At 50.0% G+C, this 20,905-nt stretch overlaps 1 protein-coding gene across 2 annotated transcripts in view; it reads left to right on the top strand.

The window, feature by feature from the left end:
• The window catches only part of BTAF1 (B-TFIID TATA-box binding protein associated factor 1), a 2,675,064-nt gene that overhangs the window by 1,356,989 nt on the left and 1,297,170 nt on the right, over positions 1-20,905 (top strand). The window lies entirely within an intron of this gene.

Here is a 20,905-nt window from a genome sequence, read left to right as displayed (position 1 = left end):
AGAGAAAATCCCCTGTACTGACCGCTGTCACTCTGGAACGTTTCTCTAATGGCACGAACGGCACAGGCGGGTATAACTCTTCGAACGCTGTGTCCAAGCCTCCCGTGAAGCCACCATGTAAAGGAACGATAGGCCACCAGCCTGTACCACCTGTGAAAAGGAATGAAACAAACTGTTTTTAAATGACCAAGATAAGTTTAATAAACGTTTGTTGTCAATGACAATTCTTGTAACTAATGGCATTCTGCACGGACAAATGCTATCTAGACAATGCACACTATTGAACGACTTACATGCGTTACAATGATATGTAGATGTAATTTTGGATATAGTAGAAGACCATGAAATAGGAGTGGCATGACAAGCAGAGTATACTTACTCGTTACTCGGATTACGAGGACGAACAGTTGCGCGAAGTTCGTGCATAAGCACCATCATTATTCTCAACATGGCCCGTGTGAGGCAGGCTGCCCTGAAGTCTGGCAGCTCGGTGATGCATTGCGGTTGTGGCTTGCCTTCCGAAATGTAGGCCAGGCATCCCGAGTTTTCTCGGCAGCAGCAGTTCTCGTCCTCAGTTGGCATTAGCTCGCACTGATTGCATGTGCACCAGGTGGAGACGCCGTCCATTCGACTAGGCCCAGGCTCATCATCTGTTGATTCGTCCTGCCAACTGCGGTCCGAATCCCCATCGTTTTCGCGTGCTTCCCTTTCCAGTAGTAGTTCCTCGGTATACTCGGGCTCGTACATGTAGGGCATTATTGTAGCCATTGTGTGTTGAACAAACTAAAATAATTTATAGCGGTGGTACTGGTATCTGTTTACACACGGCTACAAGCGGCCAAGGTAGCTGACCAGAGCACTGAAACTAGTTACAGAATACTCAAAGTAACACATAGAGAGGAATGGAATCGAACAACTGCTGCTGTGTGTTGTGAAACGGTATGTTTATACTTATTGAGGAAAGAGGCGTCCTGCCATTTCCATGGCGACACGTCATTAGCTGAAGCGCAGCGAATGTTGACACAAGACATGCTTTGGCGTTGGGAAATGGGCGGTACGAGTCTGCTGATGACAGGCTCAGGGGATTTGATTTAGTGCCGCAAAAGCAGGTCAGCCAGGGCGATCGGGGAAATGATAGGATTATCAGAAAATGGCAGCTCCCTGGTGCTTGTTTTCGCGTGCGTTTAATGGACGAAAACTCGGGTAAGGTCCATAGGAAAGTTTTCTAAAATCGAGCCACTTAGGCTTAAAAAAACATGTCCGACCCGTAGGGACAATACGTTTTTACTAGACCATGCCTTTAAGAACCAGCCTTCATCACCTCCCTCGAGTCTCAGCATTGCAGTGCTCTTCCATACGACCATATGTGCAAACTTGGTTGGCGGGCTCTGTGCCTCTACCCCAACTGTATAGGGGGCAGAAATACAGATACCCCATCCAGTCTTTACAGAAACATCGGATACAGACCCCTTCGCCAACAAAGACAACTTGAAGTACCTTGCATTCACAAGCAGTTTCCCTCAACCAGACAGCCAGGGGGATGCTTTCACGTTTCAGTGGTCTGGCAAGTTCCTTTATGCTTTTCCCCCATTAATGCTCATACTGAAAGTACTTCATGCCTCCAAATAGCAGCAGCACAGACTGATCCTTGTGCCCCTGGCTTGACTGAGATAATGTTGGTTCTGAAACTCCTGCCTCTTTCTGCTTTCCCTCTTACCAAGCTCCCGCCAGTGTTAAAACTTCTTTCCAGGAAAAAAGGAGCAGTACTTCATCACAACCCGGCTGCCTCACTCAACTGGGCAGCCTGTCTCCTGTATCTCTGGAGTGACTCCTGGACCTTCTCTACTATACTTTTGAGTACTCCAGACCAAGTCTTAGTTTAGCCCTACACAGCCCTTGGTATTCCTCGTCTTGACATTGGATACAGTCGGGCAAAGGATTTTCCCCACACCGGAAAGGGTCATTGCAATCCTCAGGGCAACCAGCCATTTCCTTAACAGGCAGGCAGGTGATGTCAGCATGGTGGTACCAGCACCTGTTGGATTTCTTGGCGGCCTGCATTCATGCAGTGCTGTATGCCAGACTGAAGATGCAGAGATTGTAACTGAACCTAGCGGCTAACTGGGACCTAGAGAATTGTTCTTAGACTGACAAGATCACAATAGAGTTCAAGCCAGATCTCTTGTGGTGGTGGCAGCAGGGACACCTGATGAAAGGAGCGTTGTTCCACCAGAAGGAGGATTTGGTTATCACTACGGCCTCCTCTTTGGAAGCTCTGAGGGGCCACCCTGAACAGCTTTTCAATTCACAGGCTGTGCTCCCTGCAGGAGCAGATGGAGCACATGTATGTTTTGGAGCCGAGTGCGATTCATTTGGCGCTGCGGGCATTTCTCAAACAGGATAGTGCTCATCTGAATAGACAATACCACGTCCATGCTTTACCTCAACAAGCAGAGATGGGCAAGGTCTCCTGTGCAGACTGACTATTCCGATCTGGTAGTGGGCCATAGTACAGGGCATTGTGAGTAACTCATGGTGGCAACAAGTAAGACGGACACAAGTGATCACAGTTCAAGGCTGTTTATTGAACAATGACTTTGGTATGTGTTGTAATATGTGTTTTTCTCTTGGGTGGAATTCTATTCTGTAGAATTCCACCCTTTCCCTTGCTGTCTTGTTTACTTCTGTTCAAGGTTCTACATTCTATGTGCAGCAGTTGATGAGTTTAAGTGGAGAGGTAAAGTGTAGGCTGGGCACTGCTGGGCTCAGGCTGGTTACTATTAAAGGATCTTCACTTACCTTCAGTGTATGCTTCCTTATTACAGTATGCAGGTTGGAAAAATGCCTACTCTAAACCTAAATCAAAGATGGGAGCAGGCGTCAGCCATCAAATGAAAAATAAGGCGGTCCTAGTGGCATTGTGTCAAATAAAAGGGTCCTATACTAGGAAACCGATTGCCAAACGTTACAACTAATACAATACAGTGTGTGTGGTAGTTCTCAAGAAAAGAAAGGAGTGTTGTCAAATAAAATGACAGAATGCAGTAGCCTGGGTCTCCTTCCCCACGTTTTGACCATGGGGTAAGATGGGAGCTTGTAGCACAGTACAGTTTCGGGCTTCTCCAGCATGAGAAGACTGTCCTAATAGCAGCTTTCAGGACCGTCGATGGCCAAGTCTCGTTTCACTTGACTCTCTTGCCTTCGAGGACCTGAGGTCTTCAACAAACAACTTCCTTTAATAAACAAATGAAGTCCAGTTTCCAATGTTCGCTGGGTGATAGGTTCACCCCTGGGTCCCTGTTGGGGAGAATTCTCTCTTTAGGCTGAATTTCCTAACCTAGTGAGTCCCCCAGCAGCTTTGCTGGATTTCTGGAGTTTGTTTTTTCCTCCTGCCAAGAGTGAGACTCTTTTTCTCCCACTCTTGGACATGATTTATGGTATTCCTTTGACTGGTAATGTGTTTTATGGGCTATGGGATCCTTTACTCCATGGGGTATCATGTGTTTTACTATGTGTTACACAGCACCCTCCGTGCAGTAACACTGGGGTGTCGTAGTGACCCCCCACCATAGACTCCATACCCTGGGACTGACTACTGTCTCCCAGGGCTTGTAAAGTCACCATTGGCTTTACTAGTCCCAAATTAACAGAAACCAGTACAAACCATCATATTGTGGACGTACTGGTCTGGGCAATTCGATTGCCCTGGGGTCTGTTAGTCGAGGGGGCACGTCTCCGTCCCCCCTGATCGAGTTTTGGCTGGTGGCAGTGGAAACTACTTTTTATATTCGACCGCAAATATTTTCCTATGGGATTTTCCCATTGTTCGAGGCTACAAACTTTAATTATTTAATTCTCATAGCCTCTGTTAGGCAGAAACCTGTGCTGTTCCCTTGGGGACCACTGCAAAAGATTTAAGACTACAGGTATAGCAGTAAACCCACTTGGTAGCAGTCTGCACCACCCAGATTTACCTGGTAGCTGTGGCTGAGCAGTCAGACTTCCCTCGAGAAGAGTTAGGCAGTATGTAAAGTATACACAATAGGTACTCGAATACAATAGCACAAACAAACACTGACCAGAGCTTGGTTTCAAAAGTATATAGTTATTTATTTATCAAACACACATAAGTTGAAATCACTCTAGCAAGATATAGTAACAACACTTCAAACACAGTTATAATGAAAGCAGTTTCCACCCTTACTCCTATCTAGACAACTCTAGGTTAACACCACATAATTAAAACAGAGGTGAGCGCTTAACGTTAGATGACACTCTAGTAGGTTCAAGAAAGGGATAAAAAGAAACAGAAATGGGTTGAACACACCACTCTAAGGTCCAGAACACTTGCAATAGGCTCAAAGAAGCACAAAGCCACAGGTGAGCAAAGGTCACTAGGCAGGGCCCACTCTTAGAGTAGCCGGAGCGAAAAATGTGCCCAAGATCACACTGTTATTAGGGATTCAAAGTCTTGCAAAGAGTTAGAAAGAGTTTAGAGTGGCTTAGAAAGTTTAGCCAGGGTGTTCCAGGCACTCCCAGGTTCGAAAGCCGGGGGCTAAATCTACCCCGTACAGTCGGTGGCAAGGGAAGCCAGGCGGAACACGGTACCTTAAGCGGAAAGGATCCTCCAGCGGGGGCAGTTGTTCCAGGCAGTGGCAGCAAGGCTCGACGTCGGTCAGGGGAGAAGAAGTTCTCGCTGAAGAGCAGAAGAAGAGGGTCGTTGCACTGCCCGGGAAGAAACCAGCCGCGGAGTCCTCCGGTTAAAGGGTTGTACTGACTTCCGTGGTTGGGGTAAAAGTGGTGGGGTTCCGGTTGCCGGGGTGCTTGGCACTGGCAAGGCGGCCACGAGATACCTCGAGAAGCGGAAAGAAGGTGAAAACTGGTTGTCCCCACCAGTCAAGGGAAGGAGCCACTCCGTTAAGAGTTCTCCTCGGTCGTCGGGAAAAGTGGTGAGACGGTTCAGCAGGGCTCCACCGGGTGGTGTCGTCGAAGCAGGTCGGCTCAGCTCTTCCCTCGTCGGATTCTTGGTCCTGTGGCGACTTCTGAAGTTCCAGTCCCCAAAGCCCTGCTTTTATGCAGCAAACCCCCATTCACCCAGCCTAGCTGTCACTCAAACATGCTAAGTGGTGAGCCGGCCGGCTCACCACTTGGGCCAATCAGGACGGAGTGCGACTTGAGTTACCAAGGTAACTCAGTCCAGGGTGCCTAAATCCCCCTCCACCCCTCCTAAGTACCCCAGACAGAGTGGCACCACTTTGGAGGGCTTCTGTGGAGAAGCCCGCCAAAAGTGGAACAAAGGGCTCCACTTTGGGTCAGAGTTACAGAGGCGAACGCCAACGCCATTTTAGAATCAAGTTTTGGCAAAAAGTCCCAACCGGAGTTATAATAATAAATATATAAACCGGCGGGATGTTTAAGGCTACCGTAAATAAATAATTAAATGTGTTAGCCTAAAACAATGGGAAATCCCATAGGGAAATATTCGCGGTCGAATATAAAAAGTAGTTTCCACTGCCACCAGCCAAAACTCGATCAGGGGGGACGGAGACGTGCCCCCTCGACTAACAGACCCTGGGGCAATCGAATTGCCCCAGCCAGTACGTCCACAATATGATGGTTTGTACTGGTTCTGTTCAGGATTCAAGACTAGCAAAGTCTTTGGTGACTTTACATGCCCTGGGAGACAGTAGTCAGTCCCAGGGTATGGAGTCTATGTTGGGGAGTCCCTAGGGCACCCCTGGGTTACGGCACAGAGGGTGCTGTGTAACCCACATCACAAAAATACATGAGGCCCTATGGAGTAAAAGACCCCATAGCCCATTCAACACAAGGTTTAACCAAGAAAACACACTTCAACATGTCCAAGAGTGAGGGTAAAAGAGTCTCACTCTTGGCAGGAGAAAAAAAGAAACCCCAGAAATCCAGCAAAGCTGCTGGGGGACTCACTAGGTAGGGAAATTCAGCCTAAACAGAGAATTCTCCCTAACAGCCTCGAACATACCGCTGGTTTATTTAATTAATATTAATTCTCTGGTTGGTATTTTTTGCCAAGACTCGTTTCTAAAATGGCGTTTGTGTTCTCTTCTGTGACTCCAACCCATGTGGAGCCCTTTGTTCCACTTTTTGGCGGGCTTCTCCACAGAAGCCTCCAAAAGTGGTGCCACTCTGTCTGGGTACCACAGGGGATGTGGGAGGGTGTTTAGGCACCCTGGGCTGAGTTCCCTTGGTAACTCAAGTCACACTCTTGTGTGATTGGCCCAAGAGGTGAGCCGGCCGGCTCACCACTTAACATGTTTGATTGCTAGGCTGAGTGAATGGGGGTATGCTGCATAAAAGCAGGGCTTTGGGGACTGGAACTTCAGAAGTCGCCACAGGACCGGAGAATCTCACGAGGGAGAAGCTGAGCCGACCTACCACGACGACACCACCGGTGGAGCCCTGCAGAACCGATTCACCACTTCCCGACGACAGAGAAGATCTCCCGGCTGGAGAGGCTTCTTACCCTGACTGGTGGGCACAACCAGTTTACCTTCATTTCTTCGCACCCCAGACCGGTTTGTGGTCGAACTGCCCGTGCCAAGCACCCCAGTGGCTGGATAGCCACTCATCACTGAACTGCGAATCAACGGACCGCTCCTTGTACCTGAGAAACTCAGCGGCTGGTTTCTTCCCTGGCAGTGCAACGGACTCCTGTCTTCCTCCACGACGAGATCCTCTCTTCCCACGGACGAAACACCGACTTGCAACCGCTGCCAGGAACAACTGCCCCCGCTGGAGCGTTCTCATCACTTTAAGGTACCGTGTCTGCCAGGCCTCCCTTTCTATCGATTGCTACAAGGTAATAATAACTTCTTAACCTTCAGGACTGGCCTGGCCGCCTTAACCCTCTAACTGGTCCCTTTCCGTGGTCTAACTCCTTTTTGAACTATTACTATACTTTTTGTGCACTGCAACCGTGTGACCTTGGACACATTTCCTTTCGATCCTCGCAAAGCGGATCCAGCCTACTGACTCTGAATTCACGGTTTTACCTTGCCTTCCTCTCTTATGTTCTTATAAAAGTGTTGGGACCTGTTTCAACTTTTTCTCTGCTTTTCTCTCCCTTGTTAAAAACAAACTATTAGAGTCCCATCTACATTAAGCGCTCACCGCTGTCTGAAAATAAGTGGGGCTTTACTTAAGACTTGTCTAATATTCTTTTAAGGGAGTGTATCTCTTTTAGTGACCATGTTTTTGAATTGCTTACTATTAGTGCCTGCGTGTTTCTCTAGATGTGGTTTTAAATAAATAATTCTCTTTTGCACCAAGCCCTGGTCAGTGTTTGCTTGTTCTATTGTGTACTCTTGACCTATTGTGAATACTCTGCATACTGCCTAACACTTATTGAGGGAGTCTGACTGCTCAGCCACAGCTACCAAGTGAATGTGTGGTACGGACTACTGCCAAACACCTGTAGTCTTAAATCTTTTGCAGTGGTCCCAGAGGGAACTGCACAGGTTTCTGTCTAACAGTCCCCCTCTTCTGGGCACTGACCCTTTTCGTTTGTATTCCACTCTTGAGTGGGCTTCACTTCCCTTGTTCTCAATGTCTTTTCAAACCGTTCCTAGTGGACATATTTCTGTCTGGTTTTTCGTCTGGCAACACTCTCTTGGGACTTTAGACTTTGTCCCTCTTGGGATTCGCTTCCCTGGTTTCCTCTCACTAGGGGATTTGCTTCCCTTTCTTTCACTTAGTTTGTAGATCAAAGTCTTTCAATTGTACAGGGATTTTGCTCGACCCTCAGTATGACCACTTTCACCTATTCCGCTGGCTCTCCTATGGCCTGCCGGTATTTGTAGTTTCTCTCAGATGTGGATCGACCAGTGTCTCCTGAGTTGGCACCCACGTTGTGCTGGTTTCCCCTCTGCCCTACCCTTAACACTTTACAGTTCTTTACACAGTTCCTTAAACTTGGTTCAAACTTGCCACTTTGTGATTCTCTCACTCAACACAGCCTGGTTCTTATTGATTCTCCCCTCGACTCACCGGCTGTGATGAACCGCGTGGCTTTTTACTTTCATTGAGTCAAGGCCGGTACTATAGGCGCGGTAGCTTTCTTCGCTACTGCTGATCGGTGTAGGCTTTCCCCGTGTACCGTTGACATCTGCTGAAAGACACTTGTGCTATTGTTTGTGGTTTTAGGCTCTCCTCCACGAAGGTTCCACTGGTCTGGGTCGAAAAAGGCAAGGTAATTTCTCTCCTCGCCACCCTCTCTATTCCTGACACCTTTCTCCTTTTCTTGAACTGCCGAACCTGCATAGTTGTCTGCTGTGCTCGCCTTGCTCATACTGCACTCTCTGGCTCCACCTTTTATTCCTGTGGGGAAGGGAAATGGCCGTCAGGTGTGTGTGGTTCTGATCAATTGCCTGACATTGCCTGACTCTTGTATTCGGACATGTCAGATAAACGGTTCTGGTGTTTTGTCATTTGTGTTGTGCGAAAGTATTCGTGTTGGAAAAGGGCGGGGTAGTGGTTTGCAATGTCCTATGTGCGAGGGTAGGGAAAAGGTGTTGAAGGAAGAGGATACTACTTCTCACCTGTCTGTGTCCCACTTCCACTCCCTGTGGACCCTCCCCATCCAGGTGATCCTCCCTCACTGGTCCTAACACAGAAACTGGATCCAATAGTGATTGCCGTGTCCTGGCCACCTAGATGACAGATCCTTGGGGACTAGCTAGGGAGACACCTTCGGGTTTCTCACAGCATTCACCTGACTGCTGCTCACCTCCCAGGAGGGAGCAACACAAAGGCAGGCAGGTTGAGCAGGCTTCCGGCAGACGACTACGACTGGGAAGTGGACTTGCAGGTCCTCTACTCAATTTTCAGGGCATTTGGCCACCCATAGGTGGATCTATTCGCCTCACAGAAATACTCAAAGTGCAGGCAGTTTGCCTCATGTATGGGAAGAGGTAGGCGCTCAGTAGGGCATGCCTTCCAAATCGCTTGGAACAACCTGAGGTGCTATGAATTCCCTCCAACTCTGTTGATTTAGAGTGTACTGCAGAGGTTCCAAGATGCAACCCATTGTTGCATGATTCTGGTAGTCCCTGACTTGCCAACAAGGTTCTGGTACTCTCACCTGGTGAGGATGGCAAATAGGGGCCCAATCTATCTGAAGTCGATAAGACCGGTACACCTCTCGCAGCAGGGCGGTGCAGTAGTATACCCGCAGCTAGACTCCCTAGCCCGGTACCTAAACAACTAAAGATGCAGCAACTTGGGCTTTCCCAGGCCATTCTAGATATTCAAAATACAAGAAAGGATTCCACCTGGCTCCAGTACAAGAGCAAGTGGGCCAGGTTTTGTCACTGGACAAGTGAAAGTGGAGTGAATCCAACATCGTGCACGCTCAATCAAGACTTAGCAAGCACAGGTGTGCAGGTGGACATGTGTCGCACGTACTTGGCAGCAAATCGCGCACACAGGAACACGGCAGGCCCGTCATTCACCACGGCCAATGCTGTGGTGAATACACTTGCAGGGGCTAACCAGGCTATGCCCTCCAATCAGTAAACCTCCTCCGGTATGGGACATTCATGTGGTGCTACAGGCATCAAGTGGTTGACTCAAAACGGCACTATTGGGTAGGTCTCACGTCAGCGAGGTGCACTAGTGAAATTCAGGCACTAGTCTCGTCAGAGCTTTGCACGATCTTCCACAAAGATAAGGTAGTGATGAGGACGCACCCACAATTCCTGCCAAAAGTAGTCTCTCCTTTTCTTATCGATGAGGAGATTGTGCTCCCAACCTTCTTCCCACATCCTCGGTCAGAAGCGGAGAAGACATTGCATTGATTGGGCATTAGTTGAGTGCTCAAGTTCTACCTAGACAGGATGAAACTGGTCAGGAAATCGGAGGCCTTGCTGATCACATTCGGCGGTTCTTTGCTGGGTTCTCAAGCATCGAAAGCTTCCATTGCCAGGTGGCTGATTGAGGCTATTTCAGAGGCTTGCAAGCTTCCGAAGAGGCTGTGCCAGGCAAATATGCATGCACACGCACTGAGGGCTAACGCTGCAGCAGTTGCATTCCAGAAACAGGTGCCATGTCATGTCATCAGTAAGGCGGCCACATGGGCTTCCGCATTGGCCTTCTGCAATCACTATTGCTTAGACATTAGTGCCAGGGCAGATGCTGAGTTTGGACAACCGGTCCTCAACCTATTTGCAAAGTAGTTACTCGCACTCCTCCCTAAGGGCTTTATTGGTTGTAATCACCCATACATTATGGAGGAAAGGAGACCGGATGTAGGAGTAATTAAAAGGTATTCATTGTATTGACTAGCGTAATCCTAGTCCATAGTCCCCACCCCCTTCCTCCCATAAGACCCTCTGTCCTCCCCCTAATAAAAAGTAGGTTATGCGCCATAGGGCAGGGCTATGTTGGCGTGGTCACTCCTGTAGCTGTGCCAATGTGAGACTGAAATTTAAAGGGGAAATGCTCTTTCTCTGGAGGAAAAATGTTTCTGGTCCCGTCTCTTGGGAGGGATGTCCATTCAGTACGGAGGAAAGGGGACTCATTTTTTGGGGGGAAATTCACCTAATACCAGAGTTAGGTTTCTAAGCGCAGATCTGGGATTCAAAACTGTTGCTCTGTGTGGTCTTGCTTCCAAGACCAGCACATTGCCCCTGTGATATCTTCCGTTCACTATGGACTAAGAGTACGTTAGTCACCTCACTGAGTAACTTTTACCTATGTAACAAGGGAGCAGAGTCAGTGAGGAGAGCGAAGGCAGAGCAGGGTGCAGGCTCCCTGAGGCTCCTAAAGTGATCCTGAAGCACCTTTGGACATTTAGTAATTCTAAAGTGCAGCCAGAGCATGTTTAACCACTTATGGGTCTATAAATTAGGTCCAGGCGTTCAAATAGCAATACCTGAAAAGGTAAAGCGTCAAGCCAACCTTGCTTCCCTACATACGGCCGGCAATGGAACCCGGTCAACTATCAAGCAGCCTCTTGGAAGTTGAACGGCTGATGCGGAACCTTTTCTTGGCGTTTCAAAAATTCTAGAAGACAGTGTTAAAAACTTTACTCGCCTTGCATCCTTTAGGCGGAAGTTTCGGAATGGATATGAAGACTTAAGAGCCCACTGTAGGAGGTGAAATCATTCAGCAGAGTGAAGATTCTAGTATGAATCAAAGACCTGTCACAGGAGGGTACTTCCCCTTACACCAGTTCCCTCTGTTAGGATACATTTATTCTAGACCTCTATGATCTTTTGTAGGGTCTGGGTGTTGAGTTCACAAATTATGCGGATGATTCCCAGATTATTCTATGGTTGTCTGGATCATATACCAATGATCTCACAAGTGTCTGGAAGATCTTTGCCGCCATCAAACCGAGATCATCATCGTCATCATCATCCTGGGTACTAGTTCTAAACTGAAAAAACATGATCCCAGTATGAAGGCTTTTTTTTAATAGTGTGTCAATATTTGTAGCTCTGATTATGTAAAAACATTAGGAACTTATTTGGACTCGACTTATTTGAAGAAAAACACATTTCACATCTGAGCTCATCGTGTTCGTATATAACACATAATTTGTGGCAAATTCACCTCCATTTGTACGAAAAGAATAGGGCTTTCATTGCAGTAGCCACTATGAATACTAAATTAGACTACTGCAATAGCCTCCTGGTCGGATCTTCTCAGGCAAATTTTAAACTCCAAACTATTCAAAATGGAGCAGTTAGAGCGGTCTGTGGGCTAAGTCGAAGAGCTCATATTTTGACAGCGCGTCGAAAGTTGCATTGGCTCCCTATTGTAAAGAGAATACATTTTAAAGCCTCATGTTTAGTGTACAAATGCATGGCCAAGGCTGCTCCTACCCTATCTCTGCTCCCGGTTTAAGAGAGCCCTGGTCAGATGCACTTTGCTCTCAAATGTTACAACCCTGGTTCTTCTTGAAGAGTATGGGAGGAGTTTGTTTTGATTGCTGGGCACCTGACATGGAATTCACTACCTAGTTTGCTCAGATCCATTCCTTCCATTGGACAATTTAAAAAAAGGCCTGAAATGTATCTATTTGAAGTACCCAACTGAGTTCTAGATCTTATCTCCTCATATTTCACCTTTTTGTTTTTTATAGTCCGCCTGGTGAGCGCCCTGAGGCGTGTTAGCGCTATATAACATTTCTATAGAATATAATCTTTACTCTAAGCCATGGAGCGTTCCATAGATCGACTGTATTTGGAGAATTGCTTACAACCTTTTTCTGGTGTCCCTTTGGGAGGTGCAGCACTAGATTCACTGGATGGTGCCCCTCCCCTCTCATAGATTGTGGGGCGGACAAGTGAGCGGCATAAGCAATGCAAGTGGTATGACAGGAGGGATGGCGGATGCCCCCCTGGTAAATGCAGTGACACTGGAAAGGCCTTCTAACAATGTAAAATATCTCCAGGAGAGCACTTCTGTGCAGAAGCAACCATTCGCTGCAAATTATGCAGCAATCCCTGCAATTAGCTGGATCGTTACTGATAGTATGGATGGTCTTGGATTCAAGGCTGCTACAGTCTTGTGTATGGACACTAGGAAAGAAATGTGGCCAGACCAACAGCCCAACACAATCTCCCCAGTCTCACTCAGCCGAGGAATAGGGGGGAAAAGTACGCTTTAAGATCCTCACCCTGGTACACATGTATGTCTATGGTAAAGCCCCCTCCTACCTGAAGGAGAAACTAATCAAGTACCACCCACAAAGACTGCTTAGATCTAGCAACAGTCGACTATTGTGCCGCAAGCACAACTGTGTCTGGGGAAATGGGAGATCTTTTTCTTGCTTGCAACTACAGCTTGGAATTCTCTTCCTCAAGCATTGCGACAAGAAGCTTTGCTGCCCCTCGGCAAACAACTAAAGACATCCTATTTGAATAATCACCAACCCTGTCCCACTCCTAGGTTGCCCCTTGCTTCTGCTTCATGTATGTTTTTGTTCGCGCCTTGATGCCTGTCGTGTTTTTGGTGTGTATGAAACAAATAAAATCAAAGGCGCTGTTTCTAGAGATGATACAGATTTGTTTCCAACAGCATTGGGAGTCGGAGTGCAAAGCAGTAGCCGGAGGTGCTGCAATCTAAAATCAGTCAAATGCTATTGATGAAGTGGCTTGTACATATGGACTCGGCCGTTTAAAATTCAATTTGCTTATGGCAGGCATAAAGAGTCAGAGATGCTCTTCTTTTTTCGATAAATGTAAAGATACTGTTTCCAAATTGGTGGAAGGCAATGATTCGAGCAACATCTAATGGTCAAGCAATTCTGGCAGGCTTTGAAATTGCATGTCGGACAGAGTTTAGCTGGGCATATACAGTTCAAGACGTAAGCTTGCCCTAAATTCGGTAGGTTCAAACGTGGAAAGAGAAGTATCATCTTTGGATACACAACTACATAATGTAAGATCCAACTGTTAATCCAGACCAGAAGCTAAGAAAGTAATGCTTCAAGCTGCAAAAGGACTGCAAGTTGGAGGGAAGAAACCTCAGAACATAGCCGAAGATTTTAGTCCACCAAAGCTTCCTCTCATACCAGCAGAGTCCAGTGCGCCAATAATCAGCTGTCTGCCACACCAATCCTGATGAAGTCTCCACAGTTAATGCTGGTTAGGAAAGCCATTGAAGATTATGTTGAAGAACCAGTGATGTAGGAATGATTAGAGGGATGGAGGAATCATAATATTTGTTATTTTAAAGGCCATAGTGAAGGAAATAAAAGTTCTTATAAGAGATAACAAACATTGTATTGTAACTATGTTTGAAGGAAAGCAAAGTTTAGGAGCTAAATTGTTGATCATTAATATTAATATCCACCCAAAAGTGCAGTCTGGAGAAATGTTGAAAACTGGGGTCCCTTTGCAACATTTTGTCATATGACGTGGATATTGGATGTATGATTATGGAGGATTCCAATGCAAAACTAGGAGCAGAGAAGAATTTAGTAATAGAGTTGAGGCTTTGAGGGAATTGGGTCCTCCGACGTATTCCATATCTTTGACAGTAATCACCACAGATGTGCTGCTTTGGAAAATTTTCGGCGTCCTACGTCGATGACGTTGATGCGCCGTCCCCTAAGGAACCTCTTCCACGGCCGACGTCACCCGATGTGATAAGTAGGACGCACGACGCCCGTAGCCTCAGTTCCGTTTTTTCCGCGAACGTGTTCGCTTCGTGAATCTCGGTTCGCCTCGACTCTTTGGAGTTTATGTTGTAATCTTCTCGGTTCTTTGAACCTGTTCTGTTTTGTGAAAAAGCCTGTTCGTGACGATGTCTACCTTGTCTTCAACCCCGCGTCCGGGCTTCAAAAAATGCGGGGACTGTGGGTCCAAGATGTTGGTAACGGACTCGCACGACGCCTGCCTCTGGTGCCTCGGGGAGGCCCACGACACGGACGACTGTGTCGACTGCCAGTCGCTCATGGCCAAGGCCTTGCGGGAGCGTAAGAAGAAGTTGTCGGTAGGTAGGGTGTCTAAGCCCGGATGTCGAGGTCTGCGGGGCTTTTAACGGTTGAATCGAGAGGCGACTCTCCGCGTTATCGTCGGAGGTCCAGTGGGTCTCCTTCCACGAGTCGGTCTCGCCACTCCTCTGCCTCTTCGAGGCATTCCCGGAAGCGCCGGCATCGGTCCCCTTCCCCTTCCGAGGACTCCGCCCGTCGGCGGGTCGCTTATCCCACCATGCAAGCGACACCGTAGGAATGGGCCTCCGGAGGTGGAGTTTTGTAGGCCTCAGCCTGGCACTCATGCCGATTCTTCGTACCAGCTCCTTATGTCTCGGGTCACTGAGTACTTGGGATGGTCGGCTCCCCCAGGGGAGTTTGTACAGGATGACCTTACGGACATCCTCGATCTTGGTCCCCCCACTGACCCGGTACTGCTGTTTCATATGGCTCTACAAAGAAGGGTGGCGGCAGCTTGGACTGCTCCGGAGAGTCTCCTGGCAGTGGGCAAGTCTTTGTTGCGAAAATACCGTCCAGTCAGTAGCGACCCCTGCTACTTGTCCAGGCACCCAACTCCGAAGAGTTTGGTGGTGCAGGTGGCTACGGCCCCGGCAAAGCAGGCGTCGTATCCTACCATCCCTCCAGATCGGGACGGCAAACGTTTTGATGGCTGGGCGAAGAAAGTGTTTTCTTCAGGGGGTATGGCGCTTCAGGTAGCCAACTCCGTATGTGCCTTGTCTCGTTTCACACACACACTGTGGAACTGTGTTGCATTAGTGGCTGGACATATTCCCGAAGGGGACGAACGGGATGGTTTCCTTGCTATGGTCCAGGATGGCAAGGATGCCATGTGTGAGGCCGTTCAGTCGGGTTTGGACATGGCAGATTGTGTCAGCCGGTCCATGGCGGCGAGCACCGTAATACGCAAGTTTGCGTGGTTGCGGAAGTCGGGGTTCGCTCCTGATGCACAGTCCCGGCTCCTCAACATGCCCTTTGACGGTGAACATCTTTTTGGCAGCAAGGCTGACGAGAGCCTTGAGAGGTTGCAGACCTCCAAAGCTGCAGCGAAGTCGTTGGGCACTGCAGTTCGACAACCTCCGCCTTTTCGTCCTAGGGTTCCTTTCATTATTACTCATCCTTCAGTAAAGCGAGAGGAGCCGTCAGTCAAAGAGGCCACCGTAGGAGTACCAGAGGTGGAAAACAGGGTACTCGAGTTGCCTCGTTGCCCTCAGGCAACGCTGCAGCCGCTACCACTCAGTCATGAGACCATGTCCCCTGGTTCGCCGGTTGGGGGAAGGCTGGCGCAGCCTCTTGTAGGGTGGCGTGCCATTACTTCAGATCTATGGGTTCTGGAAATCATAACCCACGGCTACTGTCTTCCTTTTCGGCAGAGGCCTCACGACAATCCACCTGGGAACCTCTTTGAAGAGTCCGGATCCGCTCCTTGTGCAGGAAATTCAAGCCCTGCTGGAGAAAGGCGCCATAGAACTGGTGCCTGTAGCGGAGAGGAACAAGGGATGGTATTCCCCTTATTTTTTGATTTCGAAGAAAGACGGGGGGATTGAGACTCATCATGGACTTGCGCGGTTTGAACATACTCCTAAGGAAGGACAAGTTCAAGATTCACTCTCTCTCAAGTCCTCCAGGCCCTTCAACTTCAGGACTGGTTGGTGTCTCTGGACCCCAAGGACGTTTACTTCCATGTGCCGATCCATCTCAAGCACAAGAAGTACCTGAGGTTCGCGGTTGGCGACTCGCACTTTCAGTTTCGGGTCCTGCCGTTCGGATTGACCTCCGCCCGAGGTTTTCACCAACCTCATGGTGGTGGTGGCAGCGCATCTCAGGAAAGGGGGATTCACGTCTACCCCTACCTGGACGATTGGTTGATCAGGGCGCGCTCTCCCAAGCAAATCCTGGATCATCTGTCCGTCACCTGCCACTCCCTTTACAAGCTGGGCTTCTCCCTCAATTTGAAGAAGTCCCATTTGACACCAACACAGCGGCTCCAGTACATCGGAGCAGTGCTCGGCACATCCCTGGGGCTGTTTTTTCCTCCCCAGGTGAGGGCTCTTCACATTGAGCAGATGGTGCATAAGTTTCAACTTGCCCAGACGCTCCCGGCGTTCGAGTTCTTGAGGTTGCTCGGCCTCATGGCATCCTGCATTCTTCTGGTGCCAGAGGCCAGGTTGCGAATGAGATCTTTGCAATGGGCACTCAAGCTCCAGTGGTCTCAGTCCTCCGGCAGAATGTCGGACCCTGTTCAGGTGCCGCCCTCGGTCGCCCAGGACCTTCTGTGGTGGGCCGTCGAAGGCAATCTGATGAAGGGGGCTCCGTTTTGGCTTCCCTGGCCGGAGGTGACGATCGTGACGGATTCATCCCTCACGGGATGGGGAGCTCATGCCAACGAGTTGACAGCGGTCGTTGGTCTCCGTCGGAGTCCAGACTCCATATCAATCTGTTGGAGCTGAGGGCCGTCAGGCTAGCCCTGAAGGCTTTTCTGCCGACTGTGCAAGGAAAGAGTGTCCTGATCCTGACGGACAACACGGTGGCCATGCACTACCTCAACAAAAAGGGGGGGGGGGGCCAGCGTCACTTCCTCTGTGCAGGGAGGCGATGCAGCTCGAGTTCTGGGCCATCCAGCAGGAAGTTTCGATCTCGGCTGTTCATCTGGCCGGAGACGACGAGACGGCGGACGCTCTGAGGAGGCAGAGCACGATCTCTCACGAGTGGGAGCTGGCTCAGGAGATTCTCCTGGAGATCTTCGCTCTTTGGGGGGACCCCTCAAGTGGATCTCTTCGCCTCCAGTGTCAACCGGAAGTGCGAAAGGTTCTGCTCGTGGGAATTTCCTCCAAAAGGAGCCTTAGGAGACTCGTTCTTGGTCGAGTGTTCATTCCCACTGCTGTACAATTTTCCTCCCGTCCTCCCGCAAGTACTGCGGAGGTTACTGAGGTTCGGTTCCCGGATGATCCTCATTTCTCCGGCGTGGGCCCGGAGGACGTGGTACCCGGACCTTCTTGACGTGTCCATCTGCCCTCCATGTCGTCTTCCCTACCAAGACTATCTCCTCTCACGGGAGGGGGGTCAGGTTCTCCATCCAGAGGTGAGATCCCTCAACCTTCACGCTTGGTTTCTGAAAGGATGAGGTATAAGGATTGGGAACTCCCTGAAGACGTGTTGGTCTCGGCCAGACGGCCGGCAACAAAGTCTCTGTACCGTTGGGTTAAATACTGCGACTGGTGCAGAGTTAAGAATGTGGATCCTTTTGAATGTGACATTCCCAGGGTTCTGTCTTTTTTGCTTTCTTTGACCCACAGGGGCTTGCCAGTGGGTACCATTAAAGGTTACCTGGCGGCGCTGTGCATATTTAAGCGCTCGTCTAAAGAATGTTCCTATTTTAAGATTCCTTTAATTTCTCAGTTTTTGAAAGGGCTCACTGTGTTCCCTCCATCACCTTTTCTGGTGCCCATTTGGGATTTGAACCTTGTTCTTAAGTTTCCTATGGGTGCTCAGTTTGAGCCTTTGCATTCTTGCCCTTTGAGACTGTTAACTCTTAAAACTGTGTTTTTGGTTGCGGTTATTTCCGCTCACTGAGTGAGTTACAGGCACTTTCAGTTAAGCCACCCTTCATTGTTTCATAAGGACAGGGTTGTCCTTCGAGTTCATCCTTCCGAAGGTGGTTTCGGATTTTCATTTGGGCCAGAAGGTTGTTGTTCCGGCATTCTATCCTCCTCCGCATCCTGGTAAGGAAGAGGTTAGGTTCCATAGGCTTGATCATAGAAGAGCGTTGAGCTTTTATATTTCACGCATATCCCGGGTCATAGTGGACGATCAACTCTTCATTGGTTACGCTGTAAAGCGTTTGGAACAAACTGTGTCGAAACAGACTGTCTCGTTGGATTATTTTGGCTATCTCCGAGTGTTACTGCTTGGCGGGTAAGGACCCACCGGCTGGCTTGCGGGCCCATTCTACCAGGGGTATGGCTGCATCTACTGCCCTACAGATGGGTGTTCCTATTCGTAACATCTGTGATGCAGCCATCTGGGCTTCTGTACGTCACTACTCCCTCGATTCCATCCGAGGACAGGATCTGGCCTTTGGCAAGGCAGTCCTTTATTCCGCAATTTGATTGGGCATGCTAAATTTGTGTTCTAAATTCTTTTCACACCTCCTTGCTTTGGTACTGCTTTGGGAGTCTGTCAAAGATATGGAATACGTTGGAGGACCCAATCCCCTCGAAGAATGTTACTCTTACCTGGTAACGTTCTTTCGATGGGATGGTCAGACGACATATTCTCCAGCATGGGGTCTGGCATGGATTCACATGCTCATGAATATTCCCCGTCGTCAGGCTGTGAATCCTCGGTAAAGAAAAAACCAGTATCAGTTTCGTTTCTGATCTGTCTTTCGTAGTAGTAACCAATCACTGGTCTCTGCGTCATACTGACCACAGCCAATGACTGCCCTCTACCTAAGCACCGCCTCTGGCAGCCATCTTCAGATTTTTACCGCACGTTCATGTGTTGGGATCCTCGTGCTATTGCTCTCGAGCGTTAGTGCTATTTTTTCACGTTTTTTGCTCAAAAACTTCGTTTTTTCGGTCTCCATCCTATCAACGGGGACCCGTGTCAGATTCGTCGGCGCCCCTCAAGGGTGAAGATTTCGTCGAGCTACGCTTTGGAGGTCTCCAGAAGCTTCTCAGGCCCGGACATGGCCCAGGAGAAGGGAAGCTCGACGCCCGGAAAGCTGTTCAGGGTCTGCCCTGGATGCCAGCTGCAGAACGTCTTTAAGGAGGACGAGCACTCCTTTTGTCTCTACTGCTTACATGAGGACAAGACGCACGTGGAGAAGGACTGTGCCTTCTGCAGCAATATGTCGGAGCGGACCATGAAGGACCGCCATCAACGTCTCGCCAACTGGCTGGAAGCGAAGAGCCCGTCAGGCGAGAAGAAGAGGAAGAAATCCGAGCGGTCTTCTAAGACCTTTGAGGACGCCCCGGCGACGGGGGTCCAACACAAGGCCAAGCACTGCGAGTCCGCTGGCACCGGGAGCGCCGAACGGTCGGGCTCTACGGGCGCCAGGCAGGGCGCACCCTCCCCGGCACCATCCACGAGCCAACGCTCTGGGTCGGGTAAGAGGAAGGGCGAGCACCCGGCAAAGCTCCTGGAGAGGTCCCGGTCGAGCTCGAAGGCCCCATCGGAGGGGGAGCGAGGCAGTGTCTCCCCCCCCCCCCCCTCAAGGATAAGGCGGTGAGCGCACCTAAGGTGGTGAAGGCCTTAATCCATCCGGCCAAGCCCTCTATCGATACTGTCGCGGCGACCCTGGCTCAGCCTGTGGAGGCTACACCAGTGGTGGCGACCTCGGGGCTCAGTCTCCCTGCCACCCTGGAGGGAGTCCTCTTTTGTACCCATCGATAGGACACCCGTGAAATCCCCGGCGGGGAAGAAAAAGGGGGGGCAGGGCGTCGTAGATTCGGCTTCAACCTCGGAGGAAGAGCTGATCGAGGTTTTAAGCCACGGCCTTGGCGTGGAAGAAGACCGGCCCGTCGGGATGGATCCCGACGCAGGTGACGACGGGGCCCCTGATCGCCCGTCGGATTCCCCTCTGCCAGCGCCGCAAGACAACTCGGCGGCCATTTTGTTGGCTATACAGTCCTTATGCTCAGAGATAAGGACGAGACTACCGTTGCCGACGGAGGAACCTCTCCCGTCGGGGGATCCTGAACCGGGACCTTCTGGCGTTCCCCCGCCCAAGAAAAGAAGGATTCACCCTCCACCTCCTTTTCAGCCGTCGCGCACCGTCCAGCCCTCCTCCCCGTCCACCCGAGGGGATGATACGGGGACTGACACGGCAGCGACGGGTACGGACGACTAGGTATACGACGAGGATCTACCGTCGTCACCTCCCACCAGGGCTTCTCCGCCCGACGAGATTGGTTCGTTCCACTCCATGATCGCCAGGGCATCCGAGCTTTTCCAACTCTGCCCTGAGGAGAAGAAAAAGGAAGGATTCCTTTATCAACGGCGCGAGGCCAAGAGGAAGACGGTCCTCGCGGTGCCTCTACTGGACGACATTTGGAATGAACCCTTCCACTACGCCAGCTAGAAGAGACCGGTACGAGAAGAAGTACCGGGTCCCGGACGCGGCCCCCCTGTGCCTCCGGGCGCAGCCTACCCCGGACTCCGTCGTCTCTGCGGCGGCCAGGAAGAAAGCGGGGGGGGGGGGTGCGGCCTCCACATCGACTTCCCCACCGGACGGCGAGGGAAAGAAATTGGACACTATGGGATGCAGGGTCATCTCGTCTGCAGCGACGACGATTAAAGCGGCCAACACCTTGGCTATCGTGGCCCGCTACGACAGGGAGCTATGGTACAAACTGGCTCCCCTGCTGGACTTCCTACCGGACGACAAGAGGGCGGATGTATTGGAGATCCTACAGGAAGGTG

The sequence above is a fragment of the Ambystoma mexicanum genome, chromosome 8, assembly GCF_040938575.1.
Source record: "Ambystoma mexicanum isolate Mex_15411 chromosome 8, UKY_AmexF1_1, whole genome shotgun sequence".
NCBI classification, from domain to species: Eukaryota; Metazoa; Chordata; class Amphibia; order Caudata; family Ambystomatidae; genus Ambystoma; species Ambystoma mexicanum.
The sequence above is the reverse complement of the archived record's forward strand: the minus strand, read 5'-3'. Positions and strand labels throughout refer to the sequence as shown.